This window comes from Natator depressus, chromosome 2 (genome assembly GCF_965152275.1).
Source record: "Natator depressus isolate rNatDep1 chromosome 2, rNatDep2.hap1, whole genome shotgun sequence".
NCBI lineage: Eukaryota > Metazoa > Chordata > Testudines > Cheloniidae > Natator > Natator depressus.
Window position 1 is genome coordinate 154,774,292 of NC_134235.1, and position 22,847 is coordinate 154,797,138.

At 40.3% G+C, this 22,847-nt stretch overlaps 1 protein-coding gene across 14 annotated transcripts in view; it reads right to left on the reverse strand.

The window, feature by feature from the left end:
* Nucleotides 1–22,847, reverse strand: part of LOC141982806 (poly(rC)-binding protein 3-like) — a 714,223-nt gene that overhangs the window by 680,469 nt on the left and 10,907 nt on the right. Inside the window, exon 2 of one of the 14 annotated variants that reach the window (XM_074945175.1) lies at nt 17,861–17,916. The exons of 12 other annotated variants lie outside the window; for them this stretch is intronic. The gene's annotated coding sequence lies outside the window, so the exon portion shown is untranslated. Of the gene's footprint in view, nt 1–17,850; nt 17,917–22,847 lie in introns of all 14 variants that reach the window. One more of the 14 variants, XM_074945176.1, reaches the window with a different exon arrangement.

The following is a 22,847-nucleotide window of genomic DNA, read 5'->3' on the forward strand; positions in this document are numbered from 1 at the left end:
ACATTTGTTTAGTTTGAAAATTTGTCATGGAAAGCTCCTACAACTTTTTAGTCAGCCACGTGCATTGTTAAAGCACTAGCTCACGTTTGGAACAGATTCATAAACTCTGTGGCCAGAAAGGACCCTATCTAGTCTGACCTGCTGCCACATAAAACTGGTCATAGGACTTCCCTGAATGAATTCCTGTTTGAACTAGACTGTATCTTTTAGAGCAGGGGTTCTCAAACTGCGGGTTGGGACCCCTCAGGGGGTCACGAGTTTATTACATGGGGGGTCGCGAGCTGTCAGCTTCCACCCCAAACCCCACTTTGCCTCCAGCATTTATAATGGTGTTAAATACATTAAAAAGTGTTTTTAATTTATAAGGGGGAGGTTGCACTCAGAGGCTTGCTATGTGAAAGGGGTCAGCGGTACAAAAGTTTGAGAACCACTGTTTTAGAGCTACCCTGTCCTAGAAGAAATGTTGGGGGGCACACAGGGGGAGCACAGCTATGACTACCCCCCTTAATATGGTTAAGCCACTTCTCTGCAACCAACCAGTGAATTGGTTTAGCATTGTCACCACATCCATGCTTCTTCCCTGCTCCCTCTGGACTGACTAGTACTGCAAAACAGGAGCTTACCTCCTGCCCTCTTCCTCTGCACACACCCATTTAAGGGCCAGCCACTGTCTGGCACATTAGTTGAATATACAATTAAAAGATTACTGGTTACAGAAGAAATTCTGTAGTCCAACCAGTTTGTCCTTTCTTGTAATTAAATGTGCTATTAAAAATAGATCAGACAAGAAACATAGGCTTTATATTTAAATAAACTGAATATTTAGGAAAAAGGCAAGTAAAGAAGGATGAATGATGGATTCCTCTCTTCCCTCCCTGAGATACTGTTCATAACTATAAAGATTGGGCCAAGCATGAGTGTCATACATGTATCTTTCCTTCGAATAATTGTGAAAAATTATGGAGCAATACTCATTTCTGAGCAAGTCAAATCGCAGATGAATTTTATGTCATATTATGAAAAAAGAAAAGGAGTACTTGTGGCACCTTAGAGACTAACCAATTTATTTGAGCATAAGCTTTCATGAGCTACAGCTCACTTCATCGGATGCATACTCTGGAAAGTGTAGAAGATCTTTTTATATACACACAAAGCATGAAAAAATACCTCCTCCCACCCCACTCTCCTGCTGGTAATAGCTTATCTAAAGTGATCACTCTCCTTACAATGTGTATGATAATCAAGGTGGGCCATTTCCAGCACAAATCCAGGTTTTCTCACCTCCCCCCCCCCACACAAACCCACTCTCCTGCTGGTAATAGCTTATCTAAAGTGACCACTCTCCTTACAATGTGTATGATAATCAAGGTGGGCCATTTCCAGCACAAATCCAGGGTTTAACAAGAACGTCTGAGGGGGGTGGGGGGGGAAGGAAAAACAAGGGGAAATAGGGGTTTTAGTTGGGGGCTGAAGGTGACGGCCAGTGGCGTTCTGTTATTTTCTTTGTTAGGCCTGTCCTGTAGTAGGTGACTTCTGGGAACTCTTCTGGCTCTATCAATCTGTTTCTTCAACATGATTTCAACAATTTCCATCCCACCATCAACCTCAGCCTGGTCCAGTCCACACAAGAGATCCACTTCCTGGACACTACAGTGCTAATAAACGATGGTCGCATAAACACCACCCTATACCAGAAACTTACTGACCGCTATTCCTACCTACATGCCTCCAGCTTTCACCCTGACCACACCACACGATCCATCGTCTACAGCCAAGCTCTGCGATACAACCGCATTTGCTCCAACCCCTCAGACAGAGACAAACACCTACAAGATCTCTATCAAGCATTCTTACAACTACAGTACCCACCTGCGGAAGTGAAGAAACAGATTGATAGAGCCAGAAGAGTTCCCAGAAGTCACCTACTACAGGACAGGCCTAACAAAGAAAATAACAGAACGCCACTAGCCGTCACCTTCAGCCCCCAACTAAAACCTCTCCAACGCATTACTAAGGATCTACAACCTATCCTGAAGGATGACCCAACACTCTCACAAATCTTGGGAGACAGGCCAGTCCTTGCCTACAGACAGCCCCCCAGACTGAAGCAAATACTCACCAGCAACCACATACCACACAACAGAACCACTAACCCAGGAACCTATCCTTGCAACAAAGCCCGTTGCCAACTGTGCCCACATATCTATTCAGGGGACACCATCACAGGGCCTAATAACATCAGCCACACTATCAGAGGCTCGTTCACCTGCACATCCACCAATGTGATCTATGCCATCATGTGCCAGCAATGCCCCTCTGCCATGTACATTGGTCAAACTGGACAGTCTCTACGTAAAAGAATAAATGGACACAAATCAGATGTCAAGAATTATAACATTCATAAACCAGTCGGAGAACACTTCAATCTCTCTGGTCACGCGATTACAGACATGAAAGTTGCTATATTACAACAAAAAAACTTCAAATCCAGACTCCAGCGAGAAACTGTTGAATTGGAATTCATTTGCGATTGGATACAATTAACTTAGGCTTGAATAGAGACTGGGAATGGCTAAGTCATTATGCAAGGTAACCTATTTCCCCTTGTTTTTTCCTACCCCCCCCCCCAGACGTTCTTGTTAAACCCTGGATTTGTGCTGGAAATGGCCCACCTTGATTATCATACACATTGTAAGGAGAGTGATCACTTTAGATAAGCTATTACCAGCAGGAGAGTGGGGTGGGAGGAGGTATTTTTTCATGCTTTGTGTGTATATAAAAAGATCTTCTACACTTTCCAGAGTATGCATCCGATGAAGTGAGCTGTAGCTCACGAAAGCTTATGCTCAAATAAATTGGTTAGTCTCTAAGGTGCCACAAGTACTCCTTTTCTTTTTGCGAATACAGACTAACACGGCTGTTACTCTCAAACATGTCATATTATGCATCTAGGAAATTAAACTTTCAATAGCCATAGTCAATTTATTAAGTCCTAGATACCTGAAAGTGAAGTCTTTAGGTTGGGGTTACTAATATTACACTATTAGGCTTCAAAGAATCAGGGGTGTTCCTTGATGTGTTAAGATTTTCTTAATCAGATTTGTAGATTAAGAAAGAGTCCAAATAAGAGAGCCATAGTACCAGGGAGACCTAGCCCTGTGTAAAAGGGTTTATGTTTAACATTTGTTCATTTATTTCTGCTGACTGCTAATGTTGCTGGGAGAGCTTGAAACAGAAAACTATTCATTCAGTCAACAATGCTTTAATGTGTCCTTTCTTCCTGAAGGAGGAAAGCATTGCCTACAGAAGTCATTTTATTGAGAAAACTGTATCTTAACAATTACGTGACCAAAGTGGATGAGAAAATTTTGTCTAGAATATCTCTACTAACAGACTCTGACAACAATTATATTCACTCCTTGCATTCAAAACACTTACAAACAGAACTGCTAACTTTCTGATAGTATTAGATCTCATAGTAGAGACATCCTCCCTACATTTTTGGGGTTGGGGGCAGGGTATAGAAAGGGAAGAAGGAGAGTACCAAAAGATACAGAATACAGTGGTTCTCAAACTTTTGTACTGGTGACCCCTTTCACATAGCAATCCTCTGAGTGCGACCCCCCCCCTTATAAATTAAAAACACTTTTTTATTTATTTAACACCATTATAAATGCTGGAGGCAAAGTGGGGTTTGGGGTGGAGGCTGACAGCTCGCGACCCCCCATGTAATAACCTTGGGACCCCCTGAGGGATCCCGACCCCCCGTTTAAGAACCCATGGAACAACCTTATCTGTAAATATTTATAAGTAGACAACATTGCATTTGTCAGGAGAGTGAATGCTGACTAACGAAGGTTTATTGTTGGCTAGCCAAATACACACATTTAGTGAGTCAGGTCATATATCATTAAATTGTTCTAGCCCCTCATTCATCTGAAATAATATTTTTTCTAGATAGGGTAAATCACTCAACCCAACATATCATTCCATAATACTAAGACTGATCATAAGTCTCCATTTTGGGGAAAGCATGACCATGAATTTTACCCTAGGTATGAACTTTTATTATGTGCTCACCATGCCGGCTAACAAGTTAAGATCTCCTAAAGCAAAAATTCTTGGCTCTTTATATACTCCCTTAAAGATTATATTTATTTGGGCCTGATTTTTCCTTCTTACTTCAGTTCTAAACTGGTGAGATTCCAGTGAAGTTTTACCAGCATAGCACTAGAGTAAAATGACAGAGAATCTGATCCTATATTTTCAAAGGAGGCACCTGATCATTAATGTTATAAACTTGAACTGGCATAATGTCTTCCAGCAACCACATCTCTAGCCTTTCTTAAGCAGGCAGTTAAATCTAAAACCTCAGCACAGTAATCTTGTACATTTGTGCTCTTCTCAATCAAATGTAAGAAATTATTCAGGGCAAAATGGTTTTCTGATGTAGTGTACACTGTAGTATTGGTAACACTACTTAGAAGAAAGCATAAATATGAAGAATGAACAAATATAATCATATTCCCCCCTTTGAATTTAAAGCTGAAGGTGATTCAGCAAAGAATAATCCATATAAAGGGGTCAAGTATATATGAAGAAAGTCAGTATGGCTACTGATAAGAGCTGGAACTGTGGTGTGGAGAATGGAATGCAATCCATAAGATGCAGAATTGCCAAATGGTTAATTCACACTGGGAAGTAAAAATTGGGAAGCTTGCTTTTGTTCAAGTTACACAATTGTCTGGGTTTGAAAGTTAAGAGTGACCTACCACACAAAAAGTTATGCGAATCAATGCATAATTTCCTAAACCATCTGGGCCAAAATATTATCACCAATTCTGAACACAGGCTTATCCCATAACTCCAGTGTATAATGAACAAGTGAGCTGTCTGAATTACATTTTTACACTGTTAGCCATGTGAGAGATTGAAGAGGTTTGCTGTGTTAAACCTGACAGCTAAGTAACAGTTGATTAGACAGCTTCTATATTCATTCCGTTAAACTTAACCAACCGTCTGCTCAGTTTGCTTTGAAATTATTCTATTCTGTGATCTGGTTAAAAGTAATGTAAACTTGGTAAACTTGAAAGTCAAAAGTTTTAAACCACCTTTTTCACCTGAATGCGACATATTCCGGTGAGTGAGTCTCTTCTCCTAATCTAACACAAGCTACAGGAAATCAGGTATACTTAATGTATAGAATATTAATTGACATTTGCAGTGGTACCTGCTTATAGTGAGGTCAGGCATAATAAAGCTGTGCAGTAGACTGTTTCATGTAATATGAATAATGAGTCATATTACGTCCGGTTAGTCATGAGACTTCACTTTTAGTGAACTGATTTGTGGAAAAACATACTTCACTATTTTAGACTTTCACTGCATTTCTAAATATCAATATATTAGAGATGGGTAGATGTGGGTTTCAGATTAGAACCCTTAGATCCAAATCCACCACTGTTTTTTTTTATTCTTGATCAGATCCAAAACCAAAGAGGAATATTTATTGACATGGGTGTGGACAGAATCAAAAAAGCTTGAAATAGAAATCTCAGAAGAACAGCTGACCTCACAAAATTTCCAGAATTCAAGATGTGAGATCAGTCAGAAGTTTGAGATTTTTGCTGTTCAGTACTGTTGATTCCAAACCTGAATCTTGGCCCTGATTCAGCCTTGAACCTGAATCCTGGCCTAAACTTAATCTGGATCTAAACACCACTTAATTGGCACATTACTATATCTGACATGGGCATGCCATCTATATTACCCAGGAAGCTATTCAGAGAAAAATCAGCAGTGTACTCAACATGCCATTACATAACAAGTATTAAAAGAAAAAAAAAGCCCTATAACAATATTCTGTATAAGACTAAAGGGCACTGCCAAAAAAGTACTGTGGATTTCTTTTTTGCTTCTTGGCTACGTGGAAATCATTAGGAAGAACAGGGATTTCCCCAGTCAGAATTCTACTATTATAATCAGAGCTATTTTAATCTCCTTATAGGACTGGGGGAGAGGACTGGAGGACCATTTTATCGGTAAGTAAATTTCAGCAACAGTCTCGGAGGAACAACTGAATCAAAGGGACTGTGAAGAGCTCATATTTTCCTAACACACATGGTTAGGGAAAGGGTTCATGGTGGACTGGAATATCTGGTCCTCTTATTCTGCCTTGATTGCAGCACTACATACTGCTACTCAAAAAGTGATAACTGAAAAGGGGAAAGGGCCAGGAGAGTCAAAAGAGTCTGCAGATTCGGTCTTTGAGGCCACTCACACAGAAATCTGATGGGTTTTCAAGTTGTCCCCTATGGGGAAACTCTATGGAGGGGAACAGTGGTAACAAAGATTGTTCCCAAAGGGCTGCGTCTCCCCTTCAATGGACAGTGCATTGCAGGAACAGGGAGATCAATGGTGTAATGGTAAAAAAGAAAAAAGAAGTAGGTAAACTAACCTAAATTAAATGCCATATTCCCCATATGAGAAGTGGGTAAACTTTGTTTACCTTCAACTACACTATTGAGTGAGTTTTACCATGTATCATCTTTGTAGAATCAAGCCCTACAGGCCAGGTTTTCAAAAGAGCTCAGCTCCCATAGGTAGCAAAATAAGTGGCCACATTTTCAAGTTGGGTACTGACTTCTTTTGCAAATCTGGGCATAGGTGTAATATCAGGAGTTGCTGTTTGAAAATCTGGCCTTTATTTATGTGCCTCAGTGGGTACTCAGCTCTTTTGAAAACCTGCCCCCAGTTGTGTAAACCCTGTAGACAGAGAAGGAACATCATTCATCGCCAACAATCTGTTCAACATTCTTACCTAATGACTACCTTTTTCAGTATGGTAAACAGAACAAAACAAAAACAAAATCAACCCTTTATTTTCCACCCTATTTTAAGAATAATAATTTGTCCCAAAGTGTAACTTAATTATGACCATACCTAAATTTTGTCTCACCTCTAATCTGGGTCTCACCTGTAATATATCTTCATTTCTAGAAGTAAATTCATTGAGAAATATTCAAAATGTTTGATTGAAACATCTAAAGAAATAGATTAACATACTGAAGACGAATTGTTCCAAATGACCAATCTCATCTTTTTTCTACACACTTTCTCTCTCACAGTTTTAGTAATGTTTTATTACAATGATAAAATTACTGCAGGGTATTTGGTTATTATGAGATTACCATATCCCTAAAGAATTTGAATGCCAGGACGTGCTGTTCTTTTTGCATAATTTGAATACAGTATCCATGCTTACAGTATAGAATATGGATTTAAAGGTCTTCATTAATTTCTGTAGTATTAAACAATTTTTTGCAAAAAACATACATAAAACTTGATTCAGAATAAAACAAACATATTTTCTGGTTAACACACTTCTGGTCTATTAATATGACTGAACACAGACAAAAAAAATCTATAAACCTAAAACTGCAGATCTTTTTAATAATTCTGACATATTTTAGCTGAGCATCTTGTTTTCAGATGTTCTGGTACCTTATCTGACAAATTAGTAGCTGTCCTACTGCTAAATTATACAATTACAAACATAGTCAAAAGAAATAGGCAATAAGGCTACAATCCCCTTCCAATATGCCTCAACCCTGACCTGGAGAGAACAACTTTAGGGGTGAGGAGACAGTAGTTTGTATTTAATCTGTAATAATATACCTGCATATGTTATAATCACCAATTTAAACTCACACAGACACACAGGTGTATTGAACCCTGAAGCTTTTGCTCTAGAAACACTGGCCTACACTATTTGAAACAGCTCTAATCTAGCAGAGAAAGGCACAACAAGAACCAAAGCCTGGAAGCTGAAACCAGATATATTCAAAAGGGAAACAAGACACAATTTTTAACAATGCGGGTGATTAAACATTGGAACAAGCTCCCAAAGCAGTGGCTTCTCCATTTACTGAGGTCTTCAATTCAAGATGCCATTCTGGAAGATATGCTTTAGTCAAACACAAGTTATTGGGCTCAATACAGAGGCAACTGGGTGAAAGTTAAGGCCCTGTGATAAACAGATGGTCAGACTAGGTGATCTAATGATCTCTCTTCTGGCCTTAAACTCTATGCATCAGTGAAATACAGGAGAACCTATCATTCCCTGTTTGTAATATATGAGATATAAATCCACTAGAGGATAATCATGAACAGACCTGACCAGATCTGAATCCATCCAAGTAGAGGGAAGTGGTATACAGTCAGCATGAACATAATATAGTATATTTATTGTCTATTGAAAAAGTAAATTAATGATCCAACCCTATATCAAAATATTTACATGAATTCATCACAGGTCAAGTCCTGCTTGTCTCATGGGCGTAAATAGACTTGTTGACTTTAGTGAGTCTTGCCCTGTAAGTTGAGGGGATTTTTATAAAGAAGTCTCACCCTGCTTGAATTTAAGTCAATGGCAAAATACCTACTGGCTTCACTAGGGACAGGGCTGGGCCCTTTTTAAAAGGCCATGTTGCATTACCAGTTTGGATTTACTATGGAAAACATATTTAAAATGAAATTAGCCACAAGCAATTTTTGACTGCTTTGTCTTTTGAAAAGTAAATCTAACTGCTCTGAGCACTAAAAGAAAATAAAGTGTCCAATCCTGCTCACCGTACTCACCTGAGTAATCAATGGATGCACACCTGTGAGTAAACTGAGCAGATCTGCTTAAAATATTTAATTGCACAGTAAGAAGAATTTTGACAATACAGTTTAGGCTCTGTAGGTCTAATTATCCATTTAGACCATTTTAGGCATAGACACTGCATTGCATTAGCTGAAATTAAGTTTCCCCCAAAATTTAAAAAGTGAAGCTTCCACCAGACACTTTTAATTTGTACCCCTATGCATCCCAAACCCTGAAAGTCTCCCCTCACATTTTACTTAGCCGACAGTAATCAATTCAGGGCTCATCTTCAGTGCAGTGGTAGCTCAAGTTATCTACAACTTGAGTTAACTCCTCTCAAGGTTAGCCTAGCTCCCCAAAGAGTGGCCACACTGCAAAACAACACTGGAATTACACAAAGTAATTGGATTAGCAACACAAAGTGATTCTATCGGCAGCACAGAGTAGCTGGGTCCCCACTGCATTACTAGTTGGAGTGTCAGTAACATTCGAACTTCAACCCATATCCCCTGGTGGACCGGCTAGATTGAGTTTAAAGCATCACTTTAAGTAGAGTTAGAAATTTTCATGTGTGGATGGAAGTTTCGTTAGGAGCCTCACTAAAGTTATACCTCAAGCTAACACTGCAATGAAGACAAGCCCTTAAATTCTCTTTTATTAACTTTCCACATTTGTCTCAGTTTGGTGCCAAACATCAGTACTGCTGGTTGGCAACTTCCTCCTTCCATCTCTCTCTAAAATCATTCTGAGTCATTCAGCTAAAATCCAATGTTAATCACTGAAATATACACTAATTTTAAAGGACTCCCCACCTGGAAGGACAAAAGTTGTTCACAGCAGGTACGGTCCACTAAAGGTAAAATGAAAAATTACAAACAATCATTTAGAGTTTGAGGAAATGGACATTTCTGTTGGCAGTCCTGTAGAACTATAGTACACCTCTTAAAATGTAAGTACAGTTTCTTCTTAGAAGTAGGAAATTTCAAGAATATAATCAGAAACAAACACATTTTTGAAAAGTCATTTTTAGGAGAAAGGCAGCTTCAGTAGCTCTACAAAGAGGTAATCATGTGGCAAATAGGGGATTATAGAGCGTTCAGAAAAGGATCGTCATCTTCAACATACAGTCATAGTGCACTAGGATCCAAGCAAGACCCATGACTATATCATATTCAGGCATACTTTCTAAATTGCTAACATGATTCAGCCCTGGTGCAACAGCATGTTGTCCTACATAACTTCTCTATGGAATCATAAGTAACAATTGCTTGTAGCTCTTTTCAGACCAACCCCCCCCCCCCCAACTCATAGTTATTAAGAGTTGAAAGAAAGGGAAATATATAATTTTTCAGTCCAACATCTGGTTGAAGAGCCAGTACGTCATACTGTAGTTACAGATCCCACTGATGCTGGAACGAGACATGTTGGCATGAGTCTTTTGGAACCCAAAGTACTAATGGTGGACATTATAGCATGAGATGAAATCGAATGGTTGACTCCATGGCATGACTTTTGTTAAAGCTGCACTAGGAATGTTGATATCAAAACATGGATTTCTATCTATTCGTTTGAAATATTATTATACAAAGAAATCTAAGCTAACATTTCTGAGTATTTTTTCAGCGACTGGCACCAGTACATAGTATGAAATGGACTAGAAGCAACATAAAGCAGGGATGGCAGGAATATAGACACTAGGAGTGCATGAATAATGATGAAAGGGTTTGGCCAATATTTACCAGTAAGTCTGCTTTCTTTTTTGGTCAGGCATTTAACAGTAAATATTATTTTTAAATGAGAATGAGAAGCTACATTCATAATGCCGTACAGCACACTTTACAGTGTTTGTCAGTTTAGTAAGTATGTTGTGAGGGTCATTATTCAAAGCATTTTTACGTAGCCCATACCTTCAAAAATTGAAAGCTATCTCAAACAACATATGTGGGTGCAGTTTTCTTTGCTAGCAACCACTGCACCATAACTTAAAGACAATTTTAAAAAGTTAAACACAAATATGTGTTACAGACTTTAGCTGCAATTGTTCTTTCTACATGTACGTAGCGGTATTGGTAGCAAAGAAGAGTCAAAATGAGGTCAAGCAAACCGGCTGCATTTCTCACGTTTCCCCCCACCCTTGGTTTCCTGGGGAATCCATTACCAGAAATAATGCAAACACAAGTATGCATTCATTAGTTCAACACTTACACAATGAAAATTAAATAATGTAACACAGATGATACTGGACCCCAGTGAAAGACACAATCCTGTATTCCCTAAGAGTTTTGGGTGTGCAAGAATTAGAGGATCAGGCCCACAATTATGGAGAAGTAGTAGCTTCTTAATAGTTAAGAGACAGCCTTATCACTCCATAATAAAGTATTATCCTTTCAGTGACCACAAGAACTAGATTGCATTACTCAGAATCATAATGGAGCTGTGCAAACTCCTGCTAACTTTAAGTCCATACATAGTCCACAGAAAAATATATACTTTACATATTCTGATTTTTAAAAATGGCATAGTGAGGACTGTTGTTCCTCACTCTTCATAAAGAGGCTAATCCAGCTCCCACCTCTGCAGTCATGAGTCATGCAACCGGTATGAATCTACTGTCTAAGGGGAGACAGGATTTGGGGAGAGCCACCCAAGGGTTGCACACTCCCTGTGAAGCACAAAGTGCAGATCTGTGAATGTGTCCTTCATGGTAGTGCAAAGGTGGGTAGGGGAAAGCATGGCAGATGCAGAGAAGGGATGGGATCAGGAAATGGATTGCTGTATATCTTCAAAAATAGGGATGAATAGAACAAAGGGGGAAGACGGGAGTGCTGAGGAGAGTTACATTGTTTGGGAATGAACTGTGGGGAACAATGGATGAACAGTTTCTTTAAATTGGGGTGTGAAGCACCATTTAAAGTGGAGGGGCCATGAGGCGAGGGGTTGTGTCCTGCTTCCAGTGGGTGGAAAGCCTTGTGTGTGTGTTGGGGTGGGGAGGTGCTGAAAGATGTACCCAATCTGTGCTAACCCTCCCTCCCCCCCCACAATGACTCCTGTGCTATGGTGCTGGCCTGCCTCTCCACTCCGGCCTGTTGGCTCTCACCAGTGTGCAGGCAGGGGTCTTCCCCATGCAATGCAACACACCGCCTCCTTCCTGGCTCTGCTGGAGACCCTGCCCCAAATTGACCTGTGACAGGCCAAAAATTACTTGGGCCATAGCCCCTGTGGCCTCTCCCCCATCTCCTCAGCCTATGCCTTAAATTCAGAGTTCTTGGTCTATAGGTGTACAATAGTTATTTGAGCTCTTCCTACAGGGTTTGAAACCTTGGGGTTCACTAACATACAGCCTAAGTCCTGGCAATAAGGTCAGAGCCCGCACTACATTATCTGGATCGACAGTACGGAGCTAGTGCACCTACATAAATATTTATCGCCATTTTATATTTTTGTTCCCTTTTTAGTTTTGTTACAGTTGTTAAATTTGGGGTGTTCACTTTCTGAAATTGGGCAGAGAACAATGATCAAACGCTGCAAAATCTGCCACCGGAAGAACCGGAAAAAAAAAAAAGGAAAAATTGTATTTAGGCAAACACTCCCAGTTTGCTGCCAGATATGTGGGGCAGGACAGCAAGTCTGCTGTTGCAAGGAACTTGGAGAGGAGGGAAGGTTTTCTACCTATCTATAATTTTATAAGCTACAGGTTTTCCCAGGGTAAGTAGCAGCAGTTTTGGGCATCCTGAGAAGCCATTAGTTTAATGTACTCCATGTAGCTTTAGAAATACTATCCCCTCCTCCTTCAACTCAAGATTTCAGAACTGCCCATCCCAACCCCCATGACGTCCGTAAAAGTGCGACTTACTAGCCCACATGCACCCTTCTGGCTGGGAGTGGCATAGTGGGCTCTCCTCCATTTGCATTCCTCCTGACAGCCACTCTGGTGCAGCAGTGGTCTGCTTCTTCCTTTGACTCAGCCTTCCAGCGAGGCCACATACAGTCCAACCCCTTCTGGGGTAAACCAGTAATCCAACAGCTAATAGTCCTTCAGCTTCATGCTGGGCCTTCAGTCCAACTCTGAACTCCTTAAGCCATACCAGTGGTTTCAGGGAGTTTTGAAATGCATACCCCTTGTCAGGGGTGTCCACTATTCCACCCTCCTTGATGGGCTGGTAGAGGAACCCATACCCTCCAGCTCCACTGGCTTCTGGTCCAGCAATTTTTTAATAAACAAACCCCTTGACATCTCCCTGGACCACTTCCTATCTTGGGCTCTTGCCACAACCTTCTCCTCAGTTCACTGTGTATCAGATCCTCTCTCTCTCTAAGCCTCTTCCCCAGGCTCACTGCAGAGCTTTTTTCTGCCACCCAGCTACTTTGCTGAAGGAGAGATTTCTCTACACGCCTTGAAGGGCAATCCCTGACCCTGCAGGAATCTTCTGCCATCAGCACAGGGAACCCTAGGCAGACTCCCTGCCCCAGCTTTCCTTCACCACTGCTGGGGGCTCCCTGCTGCAAGCCTATTTCCCTTCAGGAAGGCTCTGTCTGCCAGCAGTTCAGCTCGCTGAGTGAAAGCCAGCAATCTGCTTGTCCTCACTTTCTCTCCTGGTAAGCCCCCACCTGAGCCAGGTTCGCCCTTTTAGCCCCTCCCTCCAAGCTTGATACCTGCCACGCATGTAGTGGGTGGGGTAGGCTGACTGACTTCTGAGGCTCTCATTAACTCCTTCTGACCCAGTGTGGGGTTGGTACACCATATCACCATGCTTCAAACTAATAAATTCCCAACATACCCATGCACTTGCACATCGGACGTTATCACTGACATCACCCCGCCGCAACAGAAGACAAAATCAACTCTGAGATCAAAGGGGACTTTCACCGGCTATATCTCCCTACTAGTGCCAGTAGAAGAAAGGAGCCAGCACCAGCACCAACCCAGCACAGAACTACTAGAGAAAAGAAGAGAAGAGAAGAGAAGAGAAGAGAAGAGAAGAGAAGAGAAGAATGCATACAGGATGGGGGAGAGGGAAGGGAGACAGAAAAACATACTGATCTCCCCAGCGTGTTAGCTAACAAACAGTGCATGGTCAAAAGCATCTATTGGGGTCAAAGATCAACTGATGACACTTAACAATAGTGGGAAACTGGATACTTACAACACCAACTAAATCTGGAGGTCTTTACTTGTTTTTGTCTCAGTCTCAACTCAGACAAATTCCCACTAGCTTCACTGGAATTTTATCTGATTTAAGAGCCTTGGGGTTTGGTTCATTGACTTAAATGGAATTAAGGGTGCTCAGCACCGGGCAAGATTATGCCTTTCTGTAAGTAATGAAACGTGCAAACTATAAGCCTGATCCTGTCAGGTGCTGAGCATCCTCCACATCCCATTTAAATCAATGGCAAAACTCCTATTTATGTCCAAGTTGCAAGTTCAGGTCCAAAGTGAATAGGAATGAAGAGTGCTCAGCATGTCACCAGTTTGGGCTCTAGAGGCCAAATCCTACAGTGCTTACTCAGGGCCCAGGAGCTCCAGCTGTGGAATTTCTGTGGATAGTTTTAGAGTCTTATCCTTAGAACATCTTTACTGGAAGTTGATGTGTACTCTTCCCACTTCTAATCGATCCTCCATTCTAGCTCTGTAAGCCGGGGGCAAAGAGAGATTTGGAAGGGGCTTGAAAAAGCCAATGCTTGCTGTGGAGTAGTCAGTGCAGTGTGTAGAGTGTCTATGCATCAAAAATGTTTGGTATTTGAATAGATGGTTTGAGTGGATGCATCAGGAATAGCCATACATATCTGCAAGCAGGATCAGGTCCTCTAAAGGCTTTAATTTTATCCTGTGTGGGAACTCTGCACTATTAGACAATAAAAAGGTTTTTATAATAACTCTTAAATGTCAGTGTCATAACAAAGCACGTAAGTGACTGTCAAAGTATCCTAGCAATTAGCAACTCTGGATTACTAAAATCACTGTATCTTGCAAAGAGTTGTATACTTGTTTAATACAATGTTCGGATTTTTTAAGAACAATTATTCAGCAAAAATGTTGTCACCTTTTAGTTTACTAACTAAACCAATGAAGAATGAAATCAATATTTATTCATGCACCTGTACGCTGAAGTGTTTCCAGCACACTAAATAGCAGGATGCAGGCCCCTTTTACAAACAGTCCCTATCGAAAACATCACAGTGTTGACAGAATTCATAGTGGGAAGGTAAGATTTTTTTTTGATGATTATGATGATATGGAGATGTAGTTCTGCTTTGAAGAATGCATGTTAGAAAAATCCACTTTTGAAGGTACTGCAACTGAGCCATTTAAAAGATCTCTAAGTGGCAAGCAACTTTGTGGTTCCATATGTTACAGCGTTCAACAGGGTGGAGGAAATGAGAGGAATTTCAACACTAGAATTACCCAGACAGTCAAAGACCTCACAGCATATGCATGTTAGCTACAGGGGTTTGTTTTAAAGGGAATGTGACACAGCAACTAAAACAAAATTACTCCACTTGAATATATCTTAGTAAGGCTACATATTTTATCCTACTGGTTTACATTTTTGGTAAAAAAAAATACCCAAATATCACTTTAAAATTTACAGAGATTAGTAGGAGACAGATGAGACAAATACACTTCACGCCTAATACTAAAACTGTAGAGCTGTCTGGAAGCACAGGTCCAGTATTCCTGCTGAGGCTTGCACCAGTCGTTAGGTCTGGGGGTTGGGTAGAGTAGAGGTTGTCTGCATGTTTCATCCTCTGCTCCAGCCAACCTTGTGGGACAAGCCATAATGTAACTCTAAAGTATAACAAATATGTGAGGAAAGGATGTTTACTGAAGCTGGAATATTATTATATCACAATTAAATAATGACAGGTTTCAGAGTAACAGCCATGTTAGTCTGTATTCGCAAAAAGAAAAAAGAAAAGTGAAGTGAGCTGTAGCTCACGAAAGCTCATGCTCAAATAAACTGGTTAGTCTCTAAGGTGCCACAAGTACTCCTTTTCTTTTTTCTTTTTACAATTAAATAGCTTCTCTTTTGCACCAAGATTCATTTTGAAAAGAAATGCAAAAAATCTTGCAAGTGTATGCCCAACAGTAAACTTCTAATAAGTCAATTACACAAGTACATTCTAGATGAGCGGCGTTCTTCATTCTTTTTAATGTTCTTTAAGATGGGGAAATCCTTACTGAAACTAACACCATTAACAAAGTGAGTAACACATAAAAAATTAGTCCACAACTGAACACAGCGTACAACATAAAAACTAATGACCCACAAAAAGAAAAGAAGGACTTGTGGCACCTTAGAGACTAACAAATTTATTTGCGCACAAGCTTTCATGAGCTACAGCTCACTTCCTCGGATGCATTCAGTGGAAAATACAGTGGGGAGATTTATATACACAGAGAACGTGAAACAATGGGTATTACCACACACACTGTAATGAGAGTGATCACTTAAGATGAGCTAATAGCAGCAGGAGAGTGGGGGGAGGGGGAAGAAAACCTTTTGTAGTGATAATCAAGGTGGGCCATTTCCAGCAGTTGACAAGAGCGTCTGAGGAACAGTGTGTGTGTGTGTGTGTGGGGGGGAATAAACATGGGGAAATAGTTTTACTTTGTGTAATGACCCATCCACTCCCAGTCCCTATTCAAGCCTAAGTTAATTGTATTCAGTTTGCAAATTAATTCCAATTCAGCAGTCTCTCGTTGGAGTCTGTTTTTGAAGTTTTTTTTGTTGAAGAATTGCCACTTTTAGGTCTGTAATCGAGTGACCAAACAGATTGAAGTGTTCTCCGACTGGTTTTTGAATGTTATAATTCTTGACGTCTGATTTGTGTTCATTTATTCTTTTACATAGAAACTGTCCAGTTTGACCAATGTACATGGCAGAGGGGCATTGCTGGCACATTGGTGGATGTGCAGGTGAACAAGCCTCTGATAGTGTGGCTGATGTGATTAGGCCCTATGATGGTGTCCCCTGAATAGATATGTGGACACAGTTGGCAACGGGCTTTGTTGCAAGGATAGGTTCCTGGGTTAGTGGTTCTGTTGTGTGGTGTGTGGTTGCTGGTGAGTATTTGCTTCAGGTTGGGGGGCTGTCTGTAAGCAAGGACTGGCCTGTCTCCCAAGATCTGTGAGAGTGATGGGTCGTCCTTCAGGATAGGTTGTAGATCCTTGATGATGCGTTGGAGAGGTTTTAGTTGGGGGCTGAAGGTGATGGCTAGTGGCGTTCTGTTATTTTCTTTGTTGGGCCTGTCCTGTAGTAGATGACTTCTGGGTATTGTCAATTGTATCTTCTGGCTCTGTCAATCTGTTTCTTCACTTCAGCAGGTGGGTATTGTAGTTGTAAGAATGCTTGATAGAGATCTTGTAGGTGTTTGTCTCTGTCTGAGGGGTTGGAGCAAATGCAGTTGTATCGTAGAGCTTGGCTGTAGACAATGGATCGTGTGATGTGATCTGGGTGAAAGCTGGAGGCATGTAGAATACAGACTAACACGGCTGCTACTCTAATGACCCACAGAAATTTCTGAGACACAAAATCATTTAGAAGGATAAAGAAAATTTTATATAGTATTCCCTTATGAGATCTTCATTGGAACCATAAATTTCAATTCAGTGGAAATTAAACATTAAAAAATCTTAATACCCATAATGAGAACACTTTAACCTTGCCTTAAAGGGAAATTAAACTTAATTTCAACACCAGGGTGATCCTAAGTCTCTGATCATTTTAATCAGATTTGTTTGACTTAAGTATTTGTTGCTGGGGAAAGGAATAAAGAGACAACAATTTGATGTTTTTTTTCTGAATACTTCCTGGTACAAATGCACTAACATGTCTGTAGTTGCAATAATTCCGAATCTTCATGCAAATAGGAGGAAGACATTATTTATCATTGAACCTGTGCATTTATATACCCAAACCAATATGTCTAGCAGCCATTCCTGTATCACCTCATACACTTGTCTTTAACATTCTGCTGTTTAGATATGGATAGTCATCTACCTAAACCTAAGGGTCTGATTGGGCAAAGCAGATAACCACATGCTTAACTTTGAGAACATATGTAGTCCCATTAAAACCACAGTTAGCCACGTGCTTAAGTGCTTTGATAAATCAGAGCCCCATGCTGCAAAAATATCTAAATAAACTCATGTACAAGCATATGTCAGAATGGATGTATTATGGATGCAAGACATCTCTCACAATGGCTTACTGTTTCATCCATTCTTATTCCTTGGTGGGATGTTGGCAACGAGTTTCCTGGGAATGCTGGAAAATACAAACATACAGCTTAACCTTTTATAACTGCTCCTTCACAGTAGTTTGCTCATTTTATTTCTCCCACTCTCCCACTTTCCATATCTGTTTTTGTTCTTCTAAAAGTTTTGCTAGTCTATATGAAACCTACTTTGCCCCTCTATTGAACTGTAATAAATAATTAAAAGCAGATCTTTTATCATCTAATATAAAGTTGCACCTCTCACAGCACTTTGTATGTTTAGTGATCTGCTTTTGAGCTGACAGCAGAATAAATTTGAACATGTGATCCATCCTATCATTGTCGATCTTCCGAGTTATAAGAGCATGACATTGTTTAACAAGGATTTGAAAGTCTTACTAACCTTCATTCCCTGTTGCTTTTTTAGAGCAACAGTGCATAACAAGAGGGGTTTTACCACTTCAGTGCTGAACAATATACCAGAGCTGAATGACTTTACTTTCCAGACAAACAACGTAATTAGAGCGAGCCACAAAAAATCTCATCCAGTAAGAACTGTTGAGTTTTCCAACATTTTTCCCATCCTGAATCAGGATAAAATGTCAAAATCTTGAAAATTTTCATGAACAAAAAATCTGAATATTTTGGAAATACGGAAACTGTTTTCACAATTTTAAAACATTTTTTTCAAAACGAGAAATTTGTTGAAACCAACCATTTTGCATGAAAAGTTTTGGTTTTGACAAACCAGCATTTTCCAAGTTTTGTTGAAAAATTCCCAACCAGCTCTACTCATCATATTCATTACCATTTCTTATTTTAACAACAACCAACAATATGCTAGCCTAGGTGATTTGCAATCAAAATAAAAATACATGATCTCCAAACAACATATATTCTAATTTTAGACATGATGCTCCAGATTCTGGTCCTGCTAAGGGTGCTTTGCCCCAGCTTAACAGGCTTCCTGGGGATTCCCCTGGCTGGGGGAAATTCCTGGCCAGTATCAGGCTTCCACAGCTGGCTTTATGCTATTCCTCCTCCCCTCCTTTTGCCACTGATGTAGAGGGTAAGCTGAGGGCATGACCAGTGAAAAGGGGGCATAGTCAAAGAGATATAACATCAGGCTGATCCCACACAGCTAGAATAGCTCATAGACTGAAATGGCCCATGAGACAGCTTTATTTTGCACAACAGATCAGACTGGTACCCAGGGGCATTGGGATCTGGGCAATACAAATATGTTCCATAGCTTCCTTTATGTTCCCCCTTTCCACAGAGCTCTACCAGGTGCAACACAGCTAGCACCCAAGATCTGGCCCAATGGAATGAGAGGAGGTAACAAACAGTAGGGAAAGGCAAGTTTAATGACAGCAATAAGATCACAGAGCTATTACTCAGTTCTGGCATGCTGACTTCCTGGCAGTTCAATCAAAAGTTAAAAATAGAGTTATTATTGTTGACTAACAAGTTGTGGGCATTGTGAGGGGGGAAAAGATTCTTACGCAGGATATTATGTTACAAATTACAATCAATAAAGAAATGTCTGTATGAAAGTTGCTGAAAGGACACATGAAAATTCCTGAAGAAGTGTGAAAAGGTTAAAAGAAGCAATCTTGTATAAATCAGGTTTTGCAGGAATCACTCTGTTATGACAGGTTGTGCCAGCACTATGTTTCCCCACTCTTTCTGATATAAGCACCCTAGGCAAACTTTCTAATTAGAGAAGCACAGTAGGCAGTACCATGTCTCTGCTAAATTATGCCAAAACCAAATTTTGTCACTGGCAGCCAATAATCTGTTTCTCTACTAAGGCCTTGAAGTGGCCATATCAATTATTTAAAGACATACCAAGAACAGGAATCCATTTAAAATCTTCTGGGAAAGCCAGATATAAAACAGGGCACATTCACATTTCCTTCACAACACTGTCCTTTTAAAAATACAATATTACTAATTAAAGCTTAGTGCATTAGGCCATTAGGACTGGAGTGATTCATGGCAGCATAATGATCTTGCTTATCATTCGTGCTTTAATTTATGGGGCACTATAAAAACAAGCAATTTGCAAAACTGAATCCAATCCAAAAAATACTGGAAATAATTTCTCCTGAAAAGTGATTTCACTATGCATAAGTGCTACGCTAGTAAGAAAATGCTTCCTATCAATAATTAAAGTACAATGAAAGTTTGATGCGTCAGAAGACACGCTCGAAAGGCCCTGGGAAGTAGAACATGGAAACACCATTCTCTTTCCTGCAGACCTTCCCATTTCAAATTTATCTTTAGCTCACAATAAAAACTTTCATTTTGCAGAGAAAACACGTTTTACATAAGCTATTTAGACAGGCATCTCACTATCCAAAATGTGGCAAAAGCTATAATAAAATGTCAAATTAGTATTGCATTATCAAAAAATGACAGACGGCAAGTAGCTGAGATCTGTAACAAGCTGAGTATCCTTAATTTGTATTGACAGCAATGGGAATTATGGAGAGTCAGCATCTTGCAGAATCATGCCGAAGAGCACTAAAAACAATAGTATGTCTGAATGAAGGTTTAAACCATTCACATTTAAAAACCTAGAGAGACAGAAGATGAAGCTGGGCTTTTCTTAGGGGTCTGAGGGAGTTAAGATCCAGGCCCAGATCCTCCAGCTTTTAATGGGAGTTAGATGCCTAAATACCTTCAAGGATCTGAGTCCCAACTCCTATTTAAAGTCAATAGGCGCTGGGAATCCAAATATCTTAGGCCCCTTTGAAAATCCCACCCTAACTGTTTAGCCCATTGATCTCTTTGCTGGCCAACAGGAAGAAAGCTGCCAGCAGGACAGACTCCACTGTCTTCAGATCATGTGAAACAATTTGTGCTAGGCTGTTTGAGCACCAAATGCCTGACTTCCTGAAACTGAATTGTCAATGGAGTGGGATTCAGAAGCTGCCATCACAAGACATACTGTACTTCCCCAATCAATCCGGAGCAGCCTTTCAGGAAGCTTTCAAACTGGTTTATAAATTGTTTTTGGCACACAAGACCAAAACATTAAACAAGTTAAAAACCAGCAAGTTACAAATCAAAATGCATGTGGTGTATTGAATAATACTAATGTGAGCTAACTAAAGTCAGAAAATTAAAAGATAAGTCTATCACACTGTTAAATCACTCATCAACACCATCACTGTGTGAATTAAATATGACTCTGCATGTACATTAGGCTCAGTATGAGGCTTTAGATTACACGATTGAGGTAATTTTCATTGTTTTAAAAATAACTTTAATCATTGTGGTTTAAATCCCCATGAAAGAATGGAAATCTAAATAATTTCCTTAACTATTTTCTATGCCATGTATGCACTGATTGCCGTTCCAGCTAGAGCTTGTTGAAAAAAATTGAATTTCAAAATTTTTCCTCAAACAATAGAGTAAATTTTTCACAAAAGTGTATTCTGTTTTTCGACAGCTCTACAACAAGTCAGAACATTTCAAAACTCAAAAGTTTTCAACAAAAAGAAAGGGACCAACTTTTGACAAGCCTTCTTCTGACCAGCTCTAGTCCCAGCTGCACTGTCTGTCCCAAAGTTAGATCAGACATTATCTGTAATTTTTCTGAAAGTTCCTCACTGAAAATTCCAGCTACCAGATGACCTCTTATCTGTACTTTTTTTCAGTTGTATCAAAGTCACTCTGCTTGTTCATATAGGGCTGCAGTAAAAGATCCCATGCTTGCTCTGTGCCCTTCAAGTCCAGGCTGTGTTGGCTTTTCTGTGGAATCTTAGCAGTGCTGAATGGAGGACAATGAGCATCTTCCAGAACCCAATCCTCCCCAGCATAGGGATGCATGTTCCCTGCCTGCAGCCTGCCCAGATCACATTCTTCCCCCCACACTGACCTTGAATTCATGGAGTTCTAGGAAAGGGGTGCCAAGAATGTCAACGACTCCTTGTTCTTCATGAGTGGGGTGGGATCGACTTACAAAGCATCTCCTCCAGGCCCAGGTCTACAGGACAAGATCTGGTCCTATAGTCTTAGAGCTTAATCTTGCAAATGCGCACACAAGTAACTGTGCTTACATGAGTACTACCATTAAACTCAATGGGACAACTCATGTGAGTAAATTTATTCATTTATGTAACTGGTGAATTGAGCCCTTAATGTTGTACACTGTTTCTCTCATACAAAGGCTGCATCCACACCAGGAAAAAAAGGTGGATTTTTACCATATGAGCTAACTTTTGGCAACTAATACAAGGTAAAATCTTACTATGGCTAAGGCAGCTGTAGTTTTAACATGTGTTAGCAGGTCCAGGTAAACACTAGACTCTCCTCTAGCCTGTACCTTGACCTACTAACATGTTAAAACGACGACTGCCTTGTCCACAATAGGATTTTACTGCATTTCAATTACCACGTATTAGCTAACACATGATAAAAGTATATCTTTTTATCTTGTGATTACAAGGCCAAACAGGTTTTATGAAAAGTATTAGATTTTGTATTATTTATTAATAGAATTTACATGCCTCTCATGTTAGATTTTTTAGTACAACACATAAAAGTCCACATTCGTTAAATATTAATTGTGGCAAATTGCTGGCACTACTTTGATGGGTCTCGTGCTTTCTCTTCTTGGGGAGGGTTCAGGACACTGTTTCTCGCCCCTGAACTGGGGTATTAACTGCCCCACTAGTGTCCTAGAGGAGGGGAGTGGAGAGGGAGGGACCTGGGCCCGCCCTCTACTCTGGGTCCCAGCCCAGGGGCCCTAGGGATAGCAGTAAACCGCTTGAACTAGAGGTTCCTTCCCCTGAGCTACTTCCCTCTCCTGCCCTTCAGCTTGTGGGGCTTCCTGCCCTCCCTCTGCACAAACCAGGTGTCCCTTTACCTAGGGTCTTGGTCATCTTAGCCCATCGCAGCACTTCTCCAGACTCTCCGCTGCTTCCCTCCAAACTGCTCTCTGCTCCAACACCAATCCACTCTGCTTCAA